Below are 18042 nucleotides of genomic sequence, written 5' to 3'. Positions count from 1 at the left end.
TCCGTGTGGGTCTGACAGGTTGCAGACGTTGTGTTCTGGCCTGTGTTGTGGGCACATGCCTGTCCTCTAGCTCTGGCCCCACTCCTCAACCCAAACAGAGGCTGAGGGAGAGGCTGGCCATGTAAACCTGGTGGCTAAAGCACCCCTTCTCGGGAGTGAAGGCTTCATAGGGTCAATGGTCACCTAAATGTCTTCAGGGGGATTAATCCCTTCATTGTTATGGATACTGGGTTGAATAGTGTCCCCTCAAATTCATGTCCAACTAGGGTCTCGTCATATCCTGTAAGGTCTTGGCAGGTATAAACAGTTAAAATTAGGGTGGATGTCCCAAAATCCAAGACCGGGCCCCAAATTCAAAGATGGGTGACCTCATAAGAAGGCCATGTGGAGGCCCAGACGTGCATATAGGGAGCACACCTGTGGAGGCAGAGGCAGAAATTGGAGTGACGTGTCTATAAGTCAAGAAACAAACATCAAGGACTGCCAGCAACCACCAGAAGCCAAGAGAGAGGCACCAATAGATTCTCTCTTAGAAGCTCTAAAAGGAACCGACCTTACCGATGCCTTGATTTCAAACCAATGGCCTCCAGAACTGGGAGAGGATAAATTTCTGCTGCTTTGAACTGCCTGGTTGTTGTATTTTGTTACGATAAACTTAGCAAACTAGTTCATTGCGTAGGCTTGGTTTTTTCAGAGTTTTTATTAATCAATTTTTCTTCTTATGACCAAAATAATAAACATTTGTCATAGAACATTTAGAAAATAAAGTCATACACAAAAATAAAAGAGATCATCCTTTATTGCACCACGTGAAGATAACTACTGCAAACATTGTGATGTTTATTCACCTGGACTTTTTCTGTGAGTGTGTCTGCGCCTGTGCACGCACGCACGTATGCGTATGTGTGTGTGAGTTATGTTTCGAAACAGTTTCCGGGTGATCAATATCTGTACTTGTGTGCCTTCCTTACTTCTGACTCGGTGAAAGCAGAGAAATCAAAACCCACGTAACCCAGTCCTTCCCAATATGCTCAGACATTCCAGACGATACTCAGTCTTTCCCCAAACCAGAGTGGCCCAAGTGGCAGGGAGGCCTTCAGACAGATGCTGACATATGTCTAATAAATTTAGCGCTTAGCTATAGCTGATGTTCGACCCCACAGTGCCCAGGAGATAAGACAAAACTGGTTGTATGTAAAACCTTTGACAGCCTCTGGGCTCCGGGACTTAGCATGTCTTTATATTAGGTCTGTTTACAAAGAAAAGTCTTTTGAAGGTTTTCCCTGCGGAACAGGGTTATTTCCAAACGGCATATGGTGAAAATGTTACATGAGCTTCATGCAGCTTGTCTGCACCTGACAGGTTACAGGGGGAAATTGCTCTTGGCAGCCCAGAGTTGCCCCTTGAATTTGGGCTGTTTGCTCCCTGGCTCTGCCGCGGGGTTAGCTCCCCCTGCCGCTGATGGTGAGAAAGCCGAAGCAGAGGCGCAAAAGTGGGTGCTGCCCATGGATGGCAAGACTGGAAGAGGGCTTTGTGCCAGCTCTTCCTTGGATAAGAGGTAGGGGGTCTGCTTTGCGCCCCAGCATTGAACCAGAGGCCTGGCGTTGGCCCAAAGGGATTCAAAATATTAGCAGTGGGGTGGGGGGACGGTGGGCTCCTGGAAGGTGGGGTTCCCAGGCAGAGGTGTGCTACAAGGGAGGTGCCGGGGAGCAAGCATCCCCACCCTGCTCTGCATTGCTACCCCTTGACTTCACCTGCCTCCCCCTTGGGGGTTCCGAGCTGCAGCCCCCCCTAACACAGATCAGGCTCCCGGAGCAGGTCATTTTCACAACCTTCACAACTGGTGCAGAGTGTCCAGCTCTCCACTGTCCAAGGGGACTTCCTCCGAGTACAGAGGAGTCAAGCTGCCCCTGGGAGGAGGGTGGGCCTGGGCTCCTCAATGTGGGTGGTGGGGAGCGCTAAGCCCCTGTTGGCCTAATCATCCCCCCCCCCCCCCCCCCCCCCGCCGAGGCTGTGGGCTGGCCAGGTCCCCAAGCACACAGGTGGCCGACCCGCTTCAGAGGTCTTGTTTCTCCCTCTTCCCTCCTCTCCTCCCACCTTCCCTCCTGCCCTCCCACCCGCCCTCTCTTCCTTCCCTTTCGCTTTCCTTCAAGGAATTTGAATTTGTGCCAAAATATAAAAAGTTGGGGATTTCAGGCCAGAGGGGAGCGGCATCCTCTGGCTTTTTCACAAAGAGCCAATTGGATTGGGCCTTGCTTGTGTGCATTCCGGCAGGGCGAACCCCCCGCCCCGCCACCGCCCTGGGTTGAAGCTAAGTAGTGGCTCTGCCTTTACGTAGGAACTGTGGGTCCTGTTTCCCTAGCTACGTCTCCCCCACTGCTGTGACCCCCTTTTGTATTATTACTTGGCCCTGGGGAACATTTGGAGGGTGCTCTGCCCACCTGAGCAGGACCTGCTGCGGTCCAAGCTGTGTCACCATGAATCTCCCCAGCACGGAGAAGCGTGGGGACCCCTGCTCCTATTTCTTCCAAGGTCTCTTTCACCTGCGGAGGTGCCTACCCTACCGGATTCAGTTTCCCCGATCTGGACAACAAGGGGATGAGAGGACTGGGATAGGTGGAGTTTTTGTGACTCTCCATCCCCAGGGAAATGCAAATGCATCCTCAACTTGGAACTGGTGCAAACCATCAGGTATAGAAGAAGGTTATGCTTGCTGCCCCACAGGTGAGAACCTGTGACCTGAGTGCATCCTGCAGCTGTGGCCTCTGCCCGTCTAAGCCACCAACACCCTCCCCCCAGAAGCTCTGATTGGTTCTCTGCTTCCATGCTCATCCCTTTATGGTGTGTTTTTGGTTATTGTTAAACATGAGTCAGACCCCGGCCACCTCCCACTTCAAGACTGTCCTGGGGCATCACCTGCTCAGCAGAACCAACCCCTGCTCGTCTCCTTGTCTCCTTGGTCTATGAAGCTCCAACCCTCTCCTGGCTTTCTCTGTGGCCAACCCTTGGCCCTCTGTCCCACCCCTTCCATTTGGGCCCAGCCCACAGTGGGGCTCCCTCATCATCCCAATCTAGAATCACCTCGGATTCCCCTCTTGCTGTTTGGGGTTGAATATTTGTGTCCCCTACATGTTCATTTGTGGAAGCCTTCACCCCAGTGTGATGGTATTTGGAGTTGGGAACTTTGGAAGGCAACTAGGTTCAGAAGAGGTCGGGAGGAATGAGCCCTCGGGATGGAATTTGTGCCCTCGTAAGAAGAGGAAGCGAGACCTAGTGCCTGGTCTCTTTCTGTCTCACTCTCTCTCCACACGCTTGTACCAATCAAAGGCGATGCGAGACCCCACAAGGCAGGAAGCGAGTTCTCACCCAGAACCAAACTGAGGCCCTTTGATCTTGGACTCCCAGCCTCCAGAACTGTGAGAAGTCAATGTCTTGTTGAAACCACCTAGTCCGTGGTATTCTGTTATAGAAGCCTGAGCTCAGACACTTATTTATAAATTTACTCTTACCTGATAGAAACTGAGCATCAAGAGGACAGGGGTGATTTTTTTTTCTTGCACACTAGTATAACCCTGGAGCCTAGAAGAGTGACTGGCATGTCGTGGGCACTGGATAAATATTGTTACCTGTGGAATGAAAGGCCCTCTGGGGTATCTTCCAGTGCCGTGCTTCTGTGACCACCTATGAGTCCATCTTCTGTGGGTACCATGTGAGGAGCTGGTGGTTTTCTGAAGAATTTAGACTGATCTTCATTTCAGGGAGAGGCTCGCACATGAAGTGGGAGAGACTCGGCTGGCAGTGTAATGACAGCAGCTTTAACCATCACTAAATTATTAAACTACATTGGGGCGCCAGGGTGGCTCATTTGGTTAAGCATTTAACTCTTGATTTTGGCTCAGGTCCTAATCTCAGGGTCGTGGGATTAAAGTCCCATGTCGGGCTCTGCACTGAACAGGAAGTCTGCTTAAGATTCTCTCTCTCTCTCTCTCTCTCTCCCTCTGCCCTTTCCCACCTAAAAAATTATTAAACTAGATAAAACTAAAGTAGTCTGAGGGTGAGGGTAAGAAAGGGCGAGCCAGTGAGTAACAGCTAAAGGACAAATTCAGGTGGCCCCAAGCCCTGTCCCATCCCAGGCTGAAGTACTGCTCCCATTTCTCTTGAGAGGGCTGAGTGTTCTAAAGTCGCTTGCCCACTAATGGATAGTTGGTTTTTTTTTTTTTTTTTTAATTGCTCTTCTCTTTCTTGGATTCCTAGAAAGCACTTCTTTATCTTTTTTAAAGTCCTCCTTTGGTATTTCTTATCACTCTTTAATTTACAGATGAGGACAAATGAGGGTCAGGGAGGTGAGACTCTGGGTCACACGGCAAAGTGATGGGCCTTTCCAGAAGGCAACGTGGTGCTGCGGACACAACATGGGAAGAACACTAAACGTTCCACGTAGACACTCTTGTCACTAGCCCCTTGGTGGTTCCCAACAAGGAATTCATTTTCTTGAATCTTACTGTCATCAACTCTGAAAGGAAGGCTTTCCACTGGAAGCACCACTCTCCAAGTGTGGACATGCATCAGAGTTACAGGGTCGTGGCTCCAGCCTGCAGATTCGGATTCAGTCGGCCTGTGATTAGACCCAAGAGCAAGTATTTTTAGAAAGATGCCAGGTGGGGCATCGGCCAGCTGGGTGGCTCAGTTGGTTAAGCATCTGCCTTCAGCTCAGGTCATGATCCCAGGGTCCTGGGATGGAGCCCTGCATTGGGCTTCCTGCTCAGTGGGGAGCCTGCTTCTCCCTCTCCCTCTGCCGCTGCCTCTGCCATTACTCCCCTGCTTGTGCTCTTGCTCTCTTTCTCTCTCTCAAATAAATCAATAAAATCTTAAAAAGAAATAGAAATAGAAAGATGCCAGGTGACTTGCCCAACTTGCCCAGGCTTACCCCTGTCCTCCTGGTGCTCTCTCTGGAGAGTGCCCCCTTCCTTCTGAAATGTGCCCATGTGGGTCTCCCTGGAGGTTCCTCCCCAGTCTGACCTTCCTGGAGTCTGGACTACTTAGAATGTCCTCAAGGCCTAAGTGGTTGGAGATGTCTTTCTTCCCCCCAGACGTGATGGAATCTTTAATGAATGGAAGGCAGCCTGCAGTTCCTCTAAGTGAAACCTCGCCCCATCTGCAGGGAGGCTGCTCTGAGTGGGAATTTCACTAACCGTACAGGCTGTGGGATCCTGCTCAATCTTTTGAGATCCTTCACTTTCACTTGAGCAAGGCAGGAGAAGCTACTCTGTCCCCAAGTAATAACTCTGTCGGCCACTCCCCCATATCACGTAAGCAGAATTGCCAAGTATCCTTTTATTTAATTCATTCCTCTTTGTCCTTCTTAGTTTGTCTAGAAGTGAAATTACATTTGCATGAAAATTAGTCTCCTTTGAGAAAAGTATTTGAGTAATTCTGGTACGGCCATATGGCAGTCCAATGTTGGCATCATTAAAAAAATAAAGGTCTCCAGTAAATATCCATGTTGTATTCACAGCATATACACAAACACCATTTGGCTTCACCTCTTCTCCTGCCTTTTTTATGCGATATTTTAAAATATTGGACGACAAGTGCATTTAATCATTCCACAATGTCAACTGAGGTCATCGTCCTAGTACTTTCTTTAGGGAAAAAAAATCCCTTTACTTTTGAGGGGTTCATGGTTTGTTAGGATGAGTCAGGGAAACCACACGACGGGTTTTCAATGGAAATGCTACTCTGTTTATAATTATAACCTTCACTCAATGCAGACAGTCAGGCAAAAGGGCCACAGCAAATAGCCCCAATTAGAAAATGATACGTTTGGTGAAAATTCTCCTAAACAAAGGCTTTCCGCAGTGGCCTGACTTCCTAACATCCCCCACTCTCTCAGAAAAACAACTGACTGGACAAAAATGTGGGAAAAAGCAACAAAAGGCTTGGCTAGTCTTCCAGAGGCCCCTCTGGGGACCAGTGATCTCAAAGGCCCACATCATCCTTCCCCTAGGCCCCCGCTTCCTACAATGGGACCTTACGCACATCCGAAACACACGCCCTCTGTCCCTGGCTGGCGTTGAGCGGACCTTTACGAATGAGATTTTCTTGTGTGTTCCTTTGGGGGAGTGGAAGGCAGGTGGAGGTGGGGTGGGAAGAAACACGACAAGAAACCCTCGTTTTCCCCCCATTCCCTCCACAATAAGCAAGGAGATAAAAATCTGGTTCTAATCCATTTTTATTATGAAAACTACCTTCCTTAGTTCCACGATAGTAGGCATTGAAGTTAGAGTTTCAAGATCTGTTTGTGAGTGACAACATTAGTTATAAACTCAGGCTCCAGGGGACCTGGGTGTCTCAGTGGTTGAGCATCTGCCATCGGCTCAGGTCATGATCCCAGGGTCCTGGGATCGAGTCCTCCATTGGGCTCCCCTTAGGGAGCCTGTGTCTCCCTCTGCCTGTGTCTCTACCTCTCTCTTTGTGTCTCTCGTGAATAAATAAATAAAATCTTAAAAAAAATAAACTTAAGCTCCAGATAGGTTGGGATCCCAGGTTTTGTCAAGATGGCAGAAGTCATCTCTACTGTTGGAAAATTATCATGATGGTGTTACCCTTATGGTAGAAAGAAGAGAGCAGGGACTGGGAGGGAGCCTCTTGGTGGCTGGAGATTCCATTTCTTCACCTTGGGGATTGTTACAAAGGTGGTTCTGGGAACACTCATTGAGCTGTGGCAGGTGCCCTTGTCTAGATGTATGTCCTATGACCATGAAGCATTTTGAAATGTTCAGTCTTATGCAGTAATCAAAACTTTTGATTTTGCTCAAAGTTATGACTTCTCCTCCAGCTCTCTGTTATAGGTGGGTCTTTTGTCTTTGGAAAGGGATATGTGTGTGTGTGTGTGTGTGTGTGTGTGTGTGTATGTGTATACACACTTGTGTAGAGAAGGTCCACTCCTCTCTGTCTCCCTCCTCCCTGTCTCACTTACTAGCTGTCTCTGACCCCTGAGGGATGGAAAGAGTAAGGAGAACCACAAAGTTCTGAGGTGATGGGCACGAAGTGGGCAGAAGGAATGTTGCTAATGCTCCTTCCAGGGTCCGTACCCAGGTGCTATGAGTATCAGAGGTTAATGGCCCACAGTTGCCTCCTCCCCACTTTTGGAAGAATTTGCCCTTGGTCAGATAAAGCCACCTTCCTCGGTGATGACTCTGCATCTCCCCAACCCTTCCTACCCCTTGGCTTCCCCCCTCCCTCTACATTATGAGCAGCAGCCAATGACCAAGTGACATGGAGGTAAAGCCTGGCCCCTTTCCACAGGACAGACTAGTGCTCCCTGTGGGGCCAGTGAGGAGCTAGCTTCTCACGGAGACCTTATCCTTGTTTTGTGCTTGCCCCATCCTATCCTGATTCCTCAGCTCCCCTTGCCCTGACAGCTGTTCCTCTGTAACCCTCTCACAAGAATTCCTGTGGTAGACTCTGCTCCAAGGGAGCCCAACTGCAGACAGCTGGCTCTGAGCTTTCCAAGCCTACAGAGAGTTGAAGGCTGGTGGCTTCTCTTAAGTTTCCTTGTAAGCCTTCCCCGCTCACTGGTGGCCTTTTACCTCCAGATCTTCTCACCCTCTAAAGCTCTCCATTGCAGTGGCCACAGACTTCCCCCTCCCCATCTGCCCCTGGAGACCAGAAAGTCCCCTGCTGACTTCTCTGCTGACATCCCCTGTGCCGGCTTCCCCACATGGCCCACAATGAGTCCTTGGAAACCCTCTGCCAAACCCAAAGAGAGCAAGCTGCCTAGTGCTGTCACCTCTCCCCTGCCAGCCATCCCTCACGTTTTAAGGGTTGTTGGTTGAGAGAAAGGTGCCAGTTCATGTTATACCCTTAATTATGAGGTGGCCTTTAACAAACTAAGTTTTCCCTTGAGATTTCATGAAAAGACTTTGAGGGATGGGTGGCACTCAGGGCACAGCTTTCTCTAAAGAGAGGGTCAGGGAAATGTGAGGTGGCTATTGAGTGGCCTTTTGGATAGTTTTATGCCTCGTACTTATGTCTTGATACCCAATTAAAACTTCCAATTTAACATCTTGTTACACTAAAATACCTGAGAGCACTTTAGAACTTGCCAGAAAGGGCCCTTTGCCCATTTGCTTTTGTATCACTTGTGAGTCCCTGGACTATCCTGATGTTTCACCTCTGTAGTCTTCCTGAATTCTCCACTTGGCTTATGGCTGAAAGAAATTCTGGATGCTACTTCCCAGCTTCAAGAGGACCCCCGTAGACAATGAGGACCCAGAATTCTGCTCATATCACTGGGGACACCCAGGTTTTCCTCTCCCCCACACTGTGTAACACATTCAACTAGTCAAATGTGAAGTTTCCGAAGCAGGCCATATCTCAAGATGCCAGATACCTCCTTGGGTTGTGTGATCAACTGGTAATCCTGCCTTTGAGTCCTAGCTCATCCCCCCAAAAAAGCTCATCAGTCTTCATTTTCCTCAACTGAATATGAGGAAACTGTCCTATGCAATCCCTAAAACCCGCTTCATGCTAACATTCTGACATTAATGATCTTGAACTCAATTGTTAAATCAAATTAACTGGTCAGTTTAGAAAAAGTAGTTGGCACAACAGCCATCTTCAGAGGCGGCCTCGGTCTGCCCATCCGGTATTTGTCACGAAAATGCGATGGTATCAAGGGGAGCAAGGCATGTGAGCAAATGTCACCCCTGATGATGGGACTGTGAGTCTTCTTTTAGATACCATGGAACAATCTTGCAAAACAAAGTGTAGCAACAACCCAGGTCAGACAAGTAGGGCCCCTTTACAAATAGCAACCCTGTGGGTTCATATAAACAGATGTGAGGCAGATCCTATTTTAACTGAATCACCCACTTGGCAACTGAACAACAACAGTAAACTGCTTGTTGCTGGCTTCTGTCTCTGTCAGAAAAAAAAAAAAGTGGACTCCCAAACATTTCTGAGTCTTTTGCTTTATTAAGAAACTTGATAAATATAGTTTAGTAAGTGTGTGGTCCATCTTGGATTTATAGCCAGCTTTCAAGCCTTACCAGAAGGGGTCACAGTGTAAAAACCTATGCCTCATTTTTGCTTTGAGTAGAGAAAAACTCAAGAAAACAAGAAGCCCTGGTTTCCTGACTTGATCTCCCAGGTGTGGGGTGGCTGCCCTTCCCACTCTCCTTCCCTTCTGCCCTCTGGGCCTGTGTCTGCTGTGGTGCTTCCTGGAGCTGCCCAGGCCTTTGTTTGTGGTACAACCTTTTGAGAAGACTGTTGACAGGCTTGAAAATAAAGCAGGTGATGTGAAGAACAACACGAAGTCATAGATAGATGAAAATCAACCAGTTTGTCTCTACAGTGTAGGGATTAGCAAGGATCAGCTGTCCAGCCAGGCTGCTTCTGGGCAGCAGGCCTCCTCCTGGGTGGAGATGGGGCAGTTGAACTTTCTCTGCCTCAGCTGCCTGGCTGCTACTCTGGGCCATCTCTGTTATCCTCAGACACTCCTGAGTGGTCTCAGGAGGCCAGGGCACATGGGCCACCACATTGCAGAAGAACCTAAAAGTAGGCTTGTGACATGGTACTTGGGCAGAGTCTTCCCTGTGGCTGGGTTTACTGCCCCTCACAGTCAGCAGCTGGGGGCAGAGCCCTCTGGTTGGAAGGTCAATGTGGCAGGGACAGACTGTGGTTGAAGAGACCTATAAAGGGCAAATAACACCCCAGAAGCATTTGCTGGTTTTGCTTGGGGTCATACATGTGCTTCTAGATTTGGGGAGAAAGAGTAGAACTATTATCTGAGAACAACACCCAGGGAATCTGCGATCTTCACAGGGTAACATCACTCAAGTCCTGGACGTGGGGCCATGTGTCATCTTGCCTTCTCATTTTCTTACTTATTTCTGTTCTTTATTCACATCGGTGTGCAAAACCATTGTTCCTTCTTCACACATCAGTGAGATGGGCGCTTGTGATTCTTTGAAACCTCTCTAGAAATAAAAAGGGGGGGGGGAGCTATAAAAGTTTCCTGGTATTGGATACTGGCATATGCTCTGGAAAGAACCCAAATGATAATAGGGACCATGAGAGAATCTTTCAGTAGCAGATCCATTATAAAAAGTATTCATATTCACTGTGATCCCATTTTATTTATTTTTTTAAAAAGATTTACTTATTCATTTGAGAGAGAGAGAGAGAGCATGTGCAAGCGGCAGGAGGGGCAGAGGGAGAGGGAAGAAGAGAATCCTTAAGCAGACTCTTTGCTGAGCACGGAGGCTGATGGGGGGCTTGATCCCCAAACCCTGAGATCATGACCTGAGCTAAAATCCAGAGCCAGCTGCTTAACTGACTGAGCCCCCCAGGCGCCCCACCCCACTGTAATCCCATTTTAAACACGTGTTGACTCTTTCAGAAACCCTGTGTCTCTGTGGTCCTCCATGACTTGGCATCCATCAGTCCCTCCCTGCTGCCATGATGTAGAACGTGGCTGTTAGGTCCAGTATGAACAAGCTACTTTCTGGGTAAGGTATTGGGATTTGAGAATCTACATAGGTGAGATGGGGCCTGTGGACTTCTCCTTAGAGAGCAATTCTGCAAGCCTGCCTCCCTCTCACCAGACTGAATGATCTCATTGGCATCATGAAATTGTGAGGTTTATCACAATGTCAAGAATGGTCCGGTGATGTTGAGGAAACCAGAGGAGTCTGAAAATAGGAACGGAAAATGATCCCCTTGAGGACAGAAGGTGGAGTTTCTCTGAGTGGGGACGACGGAACTTCCTGACTTTAGGGAACCTATCAGCTGGGGGGAAAGGTTGAATGCATACTGTTGAAGATCTAGAGGACATCACAAGGGAATGCAGAGCCTAACTCTGTGAGGATGCACAAGAGTCTGACTTTCCTAATGATGTACTCCATGGTTTGGCCCAAGTAGGATGTGGTGCTCCTTTCATTGTCCTGTGCGTTCCTCTTACTTGGAGACAACACGCTAAAGACATGTGCACTAAGTGAGCTAGCTCATTTAATCCTCGCTAAGCCACATTGTGAGGCAGGTATTGTCATGAGCTCCATCTTACAGATACAGAAACTAAGGAGAAAAACTTCAGCAACTTGCCCGAGTGGTGCTGGTAGTTGGAGGACAGAACTGGCTTCCCTCTTGAGTGCCTCTCGTCCTTAACCCCTAGGTGTGCCAGGGGAGAGAGCCCTACTGTTCTAGGAATCCTCCAAGGCCCAGCTTGTGTTCACAAGACTTTCTCTCCCCAAGATAAAGTACTTCTTTGCTGGGAGCCCCAGAGTCCAGGCTGGTGTCTTGAGTCCAATGTGGCATCATCCCCCTGCCCTGCGCAGAGCCATTTGCGTCCACATCCACGTGTCAGGGTCTGACATCACCACATGGTGTATCCCCGGTGTGGCCTTTGTTAGCATTCAACAAATGCTCCTACTGGCCTGACAAGTGTATGAGTTAGTTAAATAAAAAAGTAATGTTATAATTTATTAGGCTCCTGCTGTGTACATAAATTATTTCATTTTATCCATACAACATTTATTATTCTCATTTTCAGTGAGGAAGCAGACTCAGGAAGATGAATAACTTGCCCAAAGTTGCAGAGGTAGAGAGGCAGCCTAGAGATCCAGCTGCCAATCTGCCAGATCCCAAAGCTCCTCTCCGGCTTGACCTCCATGTCCAAGCGCTGGGACAGTGGGCAGGGAAGGCTGTGTCAGTTTCTGGATCAGATCTTGGAGGTGAGCTTCTCACGAACAGGGCTTCCTGGAACCTCTAGTTTTGTGCAAGTCACACCAAATGGTGTGAAACCAAAGCATCAACCGGTGGAAACAACTCTAGCCCAGAAAAAGCTGATTGAGCCCAAGAGCCCCCAAAGCCAATCTAGTCACTGTTCTGAAAAAAAAAAAAAAGAAAAAAAAAAAAGAAATAAATCAATCCCCCCTTGCTCCTAAAGGAGGTATCAAATACATGAAACATCATATGTAATCAGAGTCCATGGGCATTTGTGTCACTGCGCACAATTAAAACTAGCTTTTGCTATTCCTGGGAAACATATTTTTAGTTTAAGCTGGGGTGTAATGAGATCTCTAAAAATAACACCGTGAAAGGTGAGGCTGAGTGTGGGGGGTGAGTTCACCCTGGTGCTGAGGCAATAAAGCATTATTCATGGTCCGTTTAAAGCTCTGCAGCCCTGGGCCAACTTTTTTGCTTGAACAGAAGTTTGGTTCATCCTGTTTGGACCTAACTCAGTTTCCATCTAAATGGTGGTGGTCTGAGCAAGAGGAACTTCGAATATAATAGGCCACGGGAGAAATTTCTCAGCTGCTGGAGCACCTCAGGCTGGCTTCTCTCTGAAGGGCTTTGGTTACACTCGGGTGAGAGGCTTGGATATCCAGCGTTGAGACCCCCCCACAGCCCGGCCAGCTCACTGCCCTGCAGTGTGTGCTGGCTCCTCTCTGAATCGTGCTCCCTGGGTCTTGGCTGTAAGGATGGCAAAACCAACTCCAGGCTTGGCAGTGGAGGGCTTGGGCATGCTTGTAACCTCAGATGCAGAGGGTGGCACCCAAGAGCAAGCGGAAATTGTGATATGAGGCTCGTAGCAGATGTGGGGAACTTCAAGGTTTTAATAATTCAGGCTCTGGTGGGGATATAGTTTTCCTGGACAGAAAAGCACCGTATTAAGTGTACCGTCCACAAGTACTTTGAACACATGCACACACTCGCACCACCTGAAACACATTCACATTGGGTGCCCAGGGCCAGGGCTCCTGTTACTTATGGGAGGCCTGACAGCAGCAGCAGGTGATCCTCAAATTTCTTATCTCACTCTTGCCATCCAAAAACATGATTCCTCCTCTGCCCTTGGGCTGTGCTAACGAAGCTGAACGACAGGCTGGATTCTGTTGCTGATCCAGTTGACTTCATTCTCTTTCGTGGTCGTGTTTGCTCGCTTGTTTATCTGTTTATTTGTACTCAATCTCCACCAAACACAGATCCAGAGTGAGGTCATAGACTCCACCCTGTCCACTGGCTCATGAATATCTTGCCATAGATAATTGTACATGTACATAAACGTGGTCCAGTACAAGCCAGTCTCCACTATGGGAAAAACTGCCTATAGTTCAGTCTATACTATAGATACCAGCAAGGTGGCTAAAGGAGGTTATCACCATGGGGACTAGACCAAACTCAATTTTGTATACTCAGTGTCAGCCAAAGGCAACACTAAGAATGGATTTTATGACCTTTGACATGTATGGAGAATGTGATCACTCTTAGAGTGCTTTGTCCAGAGGCAAACCAGAGCCATTGAAATTTTTTGTTAGTACTTAAATAAATTTAAGAAATTATTTTTTTGCTGTGCTAAGATGCTTGGCTAGTACTTCCTGGGGCTGTTGTGACCCTCCTCCCCCCACCACGTATCTGTGTGGCTATTTGCTCTATTTCCATTAGTCAGCTGAAATGGAAATAGAGCAAGCCCCCCCTCCCAGCCCTACCTAGTTACAGAAGTTGTCCCCTAGTCACAGACGTCAACCCTGAGTCACAGAAGCCTTGGCTTTAAAAGCAGCAGGGTCTTGTTAGATTATCAAGGCCAACTCCATAATTTTTATAGCTGATATCAAAACCTAGGTTGGAGAAATGACTACTCAGTGTCACCTGGCGTTTGGTTGAATTTGGAGCTGCCTAAAGGCACGAGTCAACTTTCATTGGACCTTTTCTGTTCAGTTTTATAAAGTAAGACATGCCCTAGATGGACCTTTGAGTAGTTTATTGTTATCTCTGCTGCTTTCCCTTTGAGTCTTTTTCCAGGAAGCAGCCTCATGCTGAGTGGACTCCATTCCCATTCCTGCTCTGAAACCATGAGCCAGAAACAACCAGAAAACTGCAATCACACTCTGGCAAAATGACCAATAATAGCTATGTCCCCATCCATGTATGTAGGAGGGATTAAATGGCATTCAGAGTGTTAAAATTTACGATAGAATCTGAGGTTGCCCTAGGCCAGTGGGGAATATTTTGGATAGGGGAAAACTGAAATTACTCTAGAGTGAAATGGTGAAATGGACATGATGTAGCAGAAATGTTTGCCTTTTTTTTAAAATTTATTTTTTATTGGTGTTCAATTTACTAACATACAGAATAACCCCCAGTGCTTAGCGGGGAGTCTGCTGGAGAGTCTCTCTCTTTCCCTTTGCTCCTCCACCTTTTTTTTAAAGATTATTTATTTGAGAGAGAGAGAGAGAGAGAGAGATCTGGAGGAGGAAAGGTCCGGGTGGCTGCCCATCTTAGCAAACAGCAAATGCATTCTTCCTGTGGCTCCTGTCAAAACCTTGGCATCATCTTGGAATCTTTTCTTACTGTTATTTGGCATTTCTGGCACATCTATCAATCCTATAGATTTTACCCTTAAAGTATATCCAGAACCCAACCATTTGTTGATTACTTTTAATTTCTATCTCCCTGGTCCAAGCCAATATCTTTTCTCACCTTGTTAGGGGAGAAAGCTCCTAGCACCTGTTCCTCTGCAACCCAATCTCAACACAACAACCCAGCTGGCCCTTTCCAAATGGAAGTTGGATCCTTTTACTTAAAATGCTCATTCCGCTCAGAATAAAAGCCAGAGTCCTCATGGTGGCTGACAAGACCCTGTAAGAGTTGGACCTCTGCTTTGGGGGCCTTCATCTCCTACTCCTCTCTTCCTCCATCTGCCAACAGGTCCATTATGACTCAGGACCTTTGCACTCACTGATCCTTCCACAAACCCCCACATGGCTTATTTCTACTCCTCCTATATATCTTGCTCATCCATTGTTCTTTGAGTAGGGTCTCTCCAACCCCCTCCTATAAAATGATATCCTGGCCCAGAGTTCTCCCTCTCATATCTTATTCCTTGGCATGTATCACCATCCAATATGGTCTGTATTTATTGGTTTATTGTTTATTGGCTCCCACTAGAGTAGAGGCTCCAGCTGGGCAGGGAGTTTTGTCTAGAGCCTAGACACTGATCACAAAGTAATCAGCAATATTCGCTAAATGAATGAATAAATGGACAGGAGCTCAGGTCTGCAAAGGGCCAGCTGCTGGAAGCTGTGTATAAAGAAGCTTCCTGGCAGAGGGAACCATATGTATAAAGAAAACAAGGGGATGGAACCTGCCTCAGAGAACCTAAAAGAAGGGAAACAAATGGCCTACAATGGGGCTTGGAGAGATCAGCAGAGACTGGCTTGGGCAGACCCTTTGAAACTGTAATTGGGACTTTGAGGTTGAGCCCAAGTTGGTTGGAAAGATGTCAATGGGCTTTACTCAGGGAGTGTTTTTGATGCGGAAGTCCCCACAGTGCTCGACCTAAGGTACAGCACTTGACTTCAAGGAAGTCATTGCCTATGAGAGGAGTCCATACAGACACACAGCTCACAGTGCAGACCACCCTGGGGGGACCTGGGAATACACACCTCCTTGAGGGCAATGAGAGGAACCAGGAATATTAATTTTCTGATTTGATTGTGGAAGATAATCAAATGCAGGGTGTGGTGCACAAGGCTGAGTAATAGAGGGTCTTCGGCAGAAGGTAGGGGATATGGATTGCCATTTCAATGAGGGGCATGAGGCCCAAACTGCTAAATAAAAATGTGCTTTTCAAGTTTGGACCTAAGTCTGGCCAGCTCCCAAGTTCATGTCTTTTCACTGCACTGTGCTGAGACGTGGCTTGGAGGGAGCCAGCTGGGGTGGATGGAGGGCATTTAAGGCTCACAAGCATGCTAGCTCTTCTGTGTGTAGGAAAAGAGCATCCATTCTTATGGCCACATCTCACAGAAGAAAATGAGGCTCAGAGAGATGAAGTCACTTGTTTAAGATTACAACAGTTTGTGAGAAGAAGGCTCCAAGGCCAGTTTCTCAGGGGTGGTTAAAAAAAAAAAAAAAAAAAAAAGAGTGTCATCTAATATTGAACTGAATTGGGAAAATGCTCATGAAGTTCTTTGGAATGGAAAATGTTTGCAGTTAGCACATTTTTCCCAGGGTGTGTGTGTGTGTGTGTGTGTGTGTATGTGTGTATGTGTGTAGTATTTTTTCAAAGGAATTCACTAATGGCTCAGTTCTGCTCCTCCGGTTTGATCAATAAGACTTCTTTAGCAATTAATACTTGATGTTCTTAACAACCAGTTTTTCTTTTATCCAAGATAAAATTAAATAAGTTATATCCTTATTTGTAATAATGGAGATCATAGCAAGAATATTAATCACTATTGTGATGGGACAACAGACACCTGTCATCCCTTCACACCCAATCCAAATGGCAACTGAAGCAGAGTTAACATCAGTGCAAGCACCACACTAAATTCCTTTGGGGGGTTGAATTTATTACTGGTGCCCTCCAGCCCCCACCACAATTCAGCTGTGCTTATGGTAGTCTACAGTGTAATTTGGGAAACTTCTGTCAGCTACATACACTTTATTTTATTTTATTTTTAAATATTTATTTATTTATTTGAGAGAGAGAGAAAGTGAGTGGGAAGGGCAGACAGAGAATATCCAGCAGACTGTCCCACGAGCACAGAGCAAGACATGGGCCTGAATCTCAGGACCTCGAGACTGTGACTTGACCTTGGCTGAAATCGAGAGTTGGATGCTTAACTGACTGAGCCGCCCAGCCATCCCAGCTACATATACTTTAAACGCAATATAAGGACATAGCCAAATCAGAGCTGGAAGACAGCTGGAAAAAGTGGCTAGAAGAGTGCCACCAATTAGGAATGGCCTGTTTGGACCACAGAAATACATCTTTAGTCCTAGAGCTGAGAAGGACATTAGAGTTTCAACAAGACCATTCTTTGGCTTTAGGAAGAACCATACTTAAGCCAACCCAGGCAAAATCCATCCTGCTATTCTAGATCAGAGTCAGCAAATATTTTCTATAAAGGACCAGATAATAAAAATTTTAGGCTTTGTGGGCCATATGGTCTTTGTCACAACTCCTCCATTCTATCCTTGTAATGTGAAAGCAGCCATAGACAATATGTAAATGAAAGAGTGTGGCTGTGTGCCACTGACACTATTTATGAAACCAGGTAGCTGGATTTCACCCATGGGTAGTACTTTGGCAACCCCCATTTTAAATCTCCAGAGGAAAAAGTTTCCTAAACTTCTCTAGGAAGTTTTTAGCTTTTATGGCTGGATATTCTTTACCATGTCTAGTTTATATCCCTTGGCTGTAATACAAATCCTTCTTCTATCCTTTGGGGAGATGGAGGACATCTGTTTGGTGCTTCCTTTTGTTGGAAGGGCTAACTCTGCCTTGGGGAAAATGATGACAGATTGACTTTGCTAAGGGCTCTGGAATCAGAGGACACACATTTATACCCTGGCTTCACCACTTATTTGCTGTATGGCCTTAGGCAAGTTGCTAAAACATTCTCTGCCCCAGATTTCTCATCTGTAAAATGGTTGTACTCATGATATTAAACTCATGGTGCTGTCATCAGGATTAAGTAAGATACTGAATTGCGAAGCATTTTAACACAGTGCTTCAATAAATGTGAGCTGGAAGGAAAAGGATGAAGATGGCAGAACGAAAAGGTGAGATTCTCCTGACATTGACAAAAATAAAATCATCTGAGGACAAACTTGGAGAACCTATCTAGGGACCTTAGCAAAGGAGCAGACAGTCACGTATGTTGAGTTGAATAATGACCTATCACACTACCCTTCATTATATATATCATTGTGAAATGATCTTGCCCATTTGTTTATTACTATATCGCTTGACTTTCCCAGCTAGAACATAAGCTCCCAGAGGGACCAACACAGGTACCTAGAAGAGCACCTGACACATACTGGAGATTCAATAAGTAATAAATAATTGTTCAGTGAAAAAACAAATGAAGAGGAACATTTTCTCTTCTACAGAGCACCCGGCTTCAAGAAGAATCCAGTGTGGTGAGGAAAGAACAGCCTGTTTCCAGCCAGCCATCATCGTCTGCATGAATTAGTGCTGGTGAATACCCTCATGGCAGACATCATTGCCACATCACCCTCACATGGCCTCTG

General features: G+C 46.8%; 1 long non-coding RNA gene across 1 annotated transcript in view; it reads left to right on the top strand.

Annotated features, from left to right (window-relative positions):
* The window catches only part of LOC111094562, an 88487-nt gene that overhangs the window by 43076 nt on the left and 27369 nt on the right, over window positions 1–18042 (top strand). Inside the window, exon 4 of the long non-coding RNA XR_005385736.1 lies at window positions 11555–11735. This is a non-coding gene — a long non-coding RNA (uncharacterized LOC111094562). The remainder of the gene's footprint in view (window positions 1–11554; window positions 11736–18042) is intronic.

This window comes from Canis lupus, chromosome 38 (genome assembly GCF_011100685.1).
Source record: "Canis lupus familiaris isolate Mischka breed German Shepherd chromosome 38, alternate assembly UU_Cfam_GSD_1.0, whole genome shotgun sequence".
In the NCBI taxonomy this organism is placed as follows: domain Eukaryota; kingdom Metazoa; phylum Chordata; class Mammalia; order Carnivora; family Canidae; genus Canis; species Canis lupus.
The sequence above is the reverse complement of the archived record's forward strand: the minus strand, read 5'-3'. Positions and strand labels throughout refer to the sequence as shown.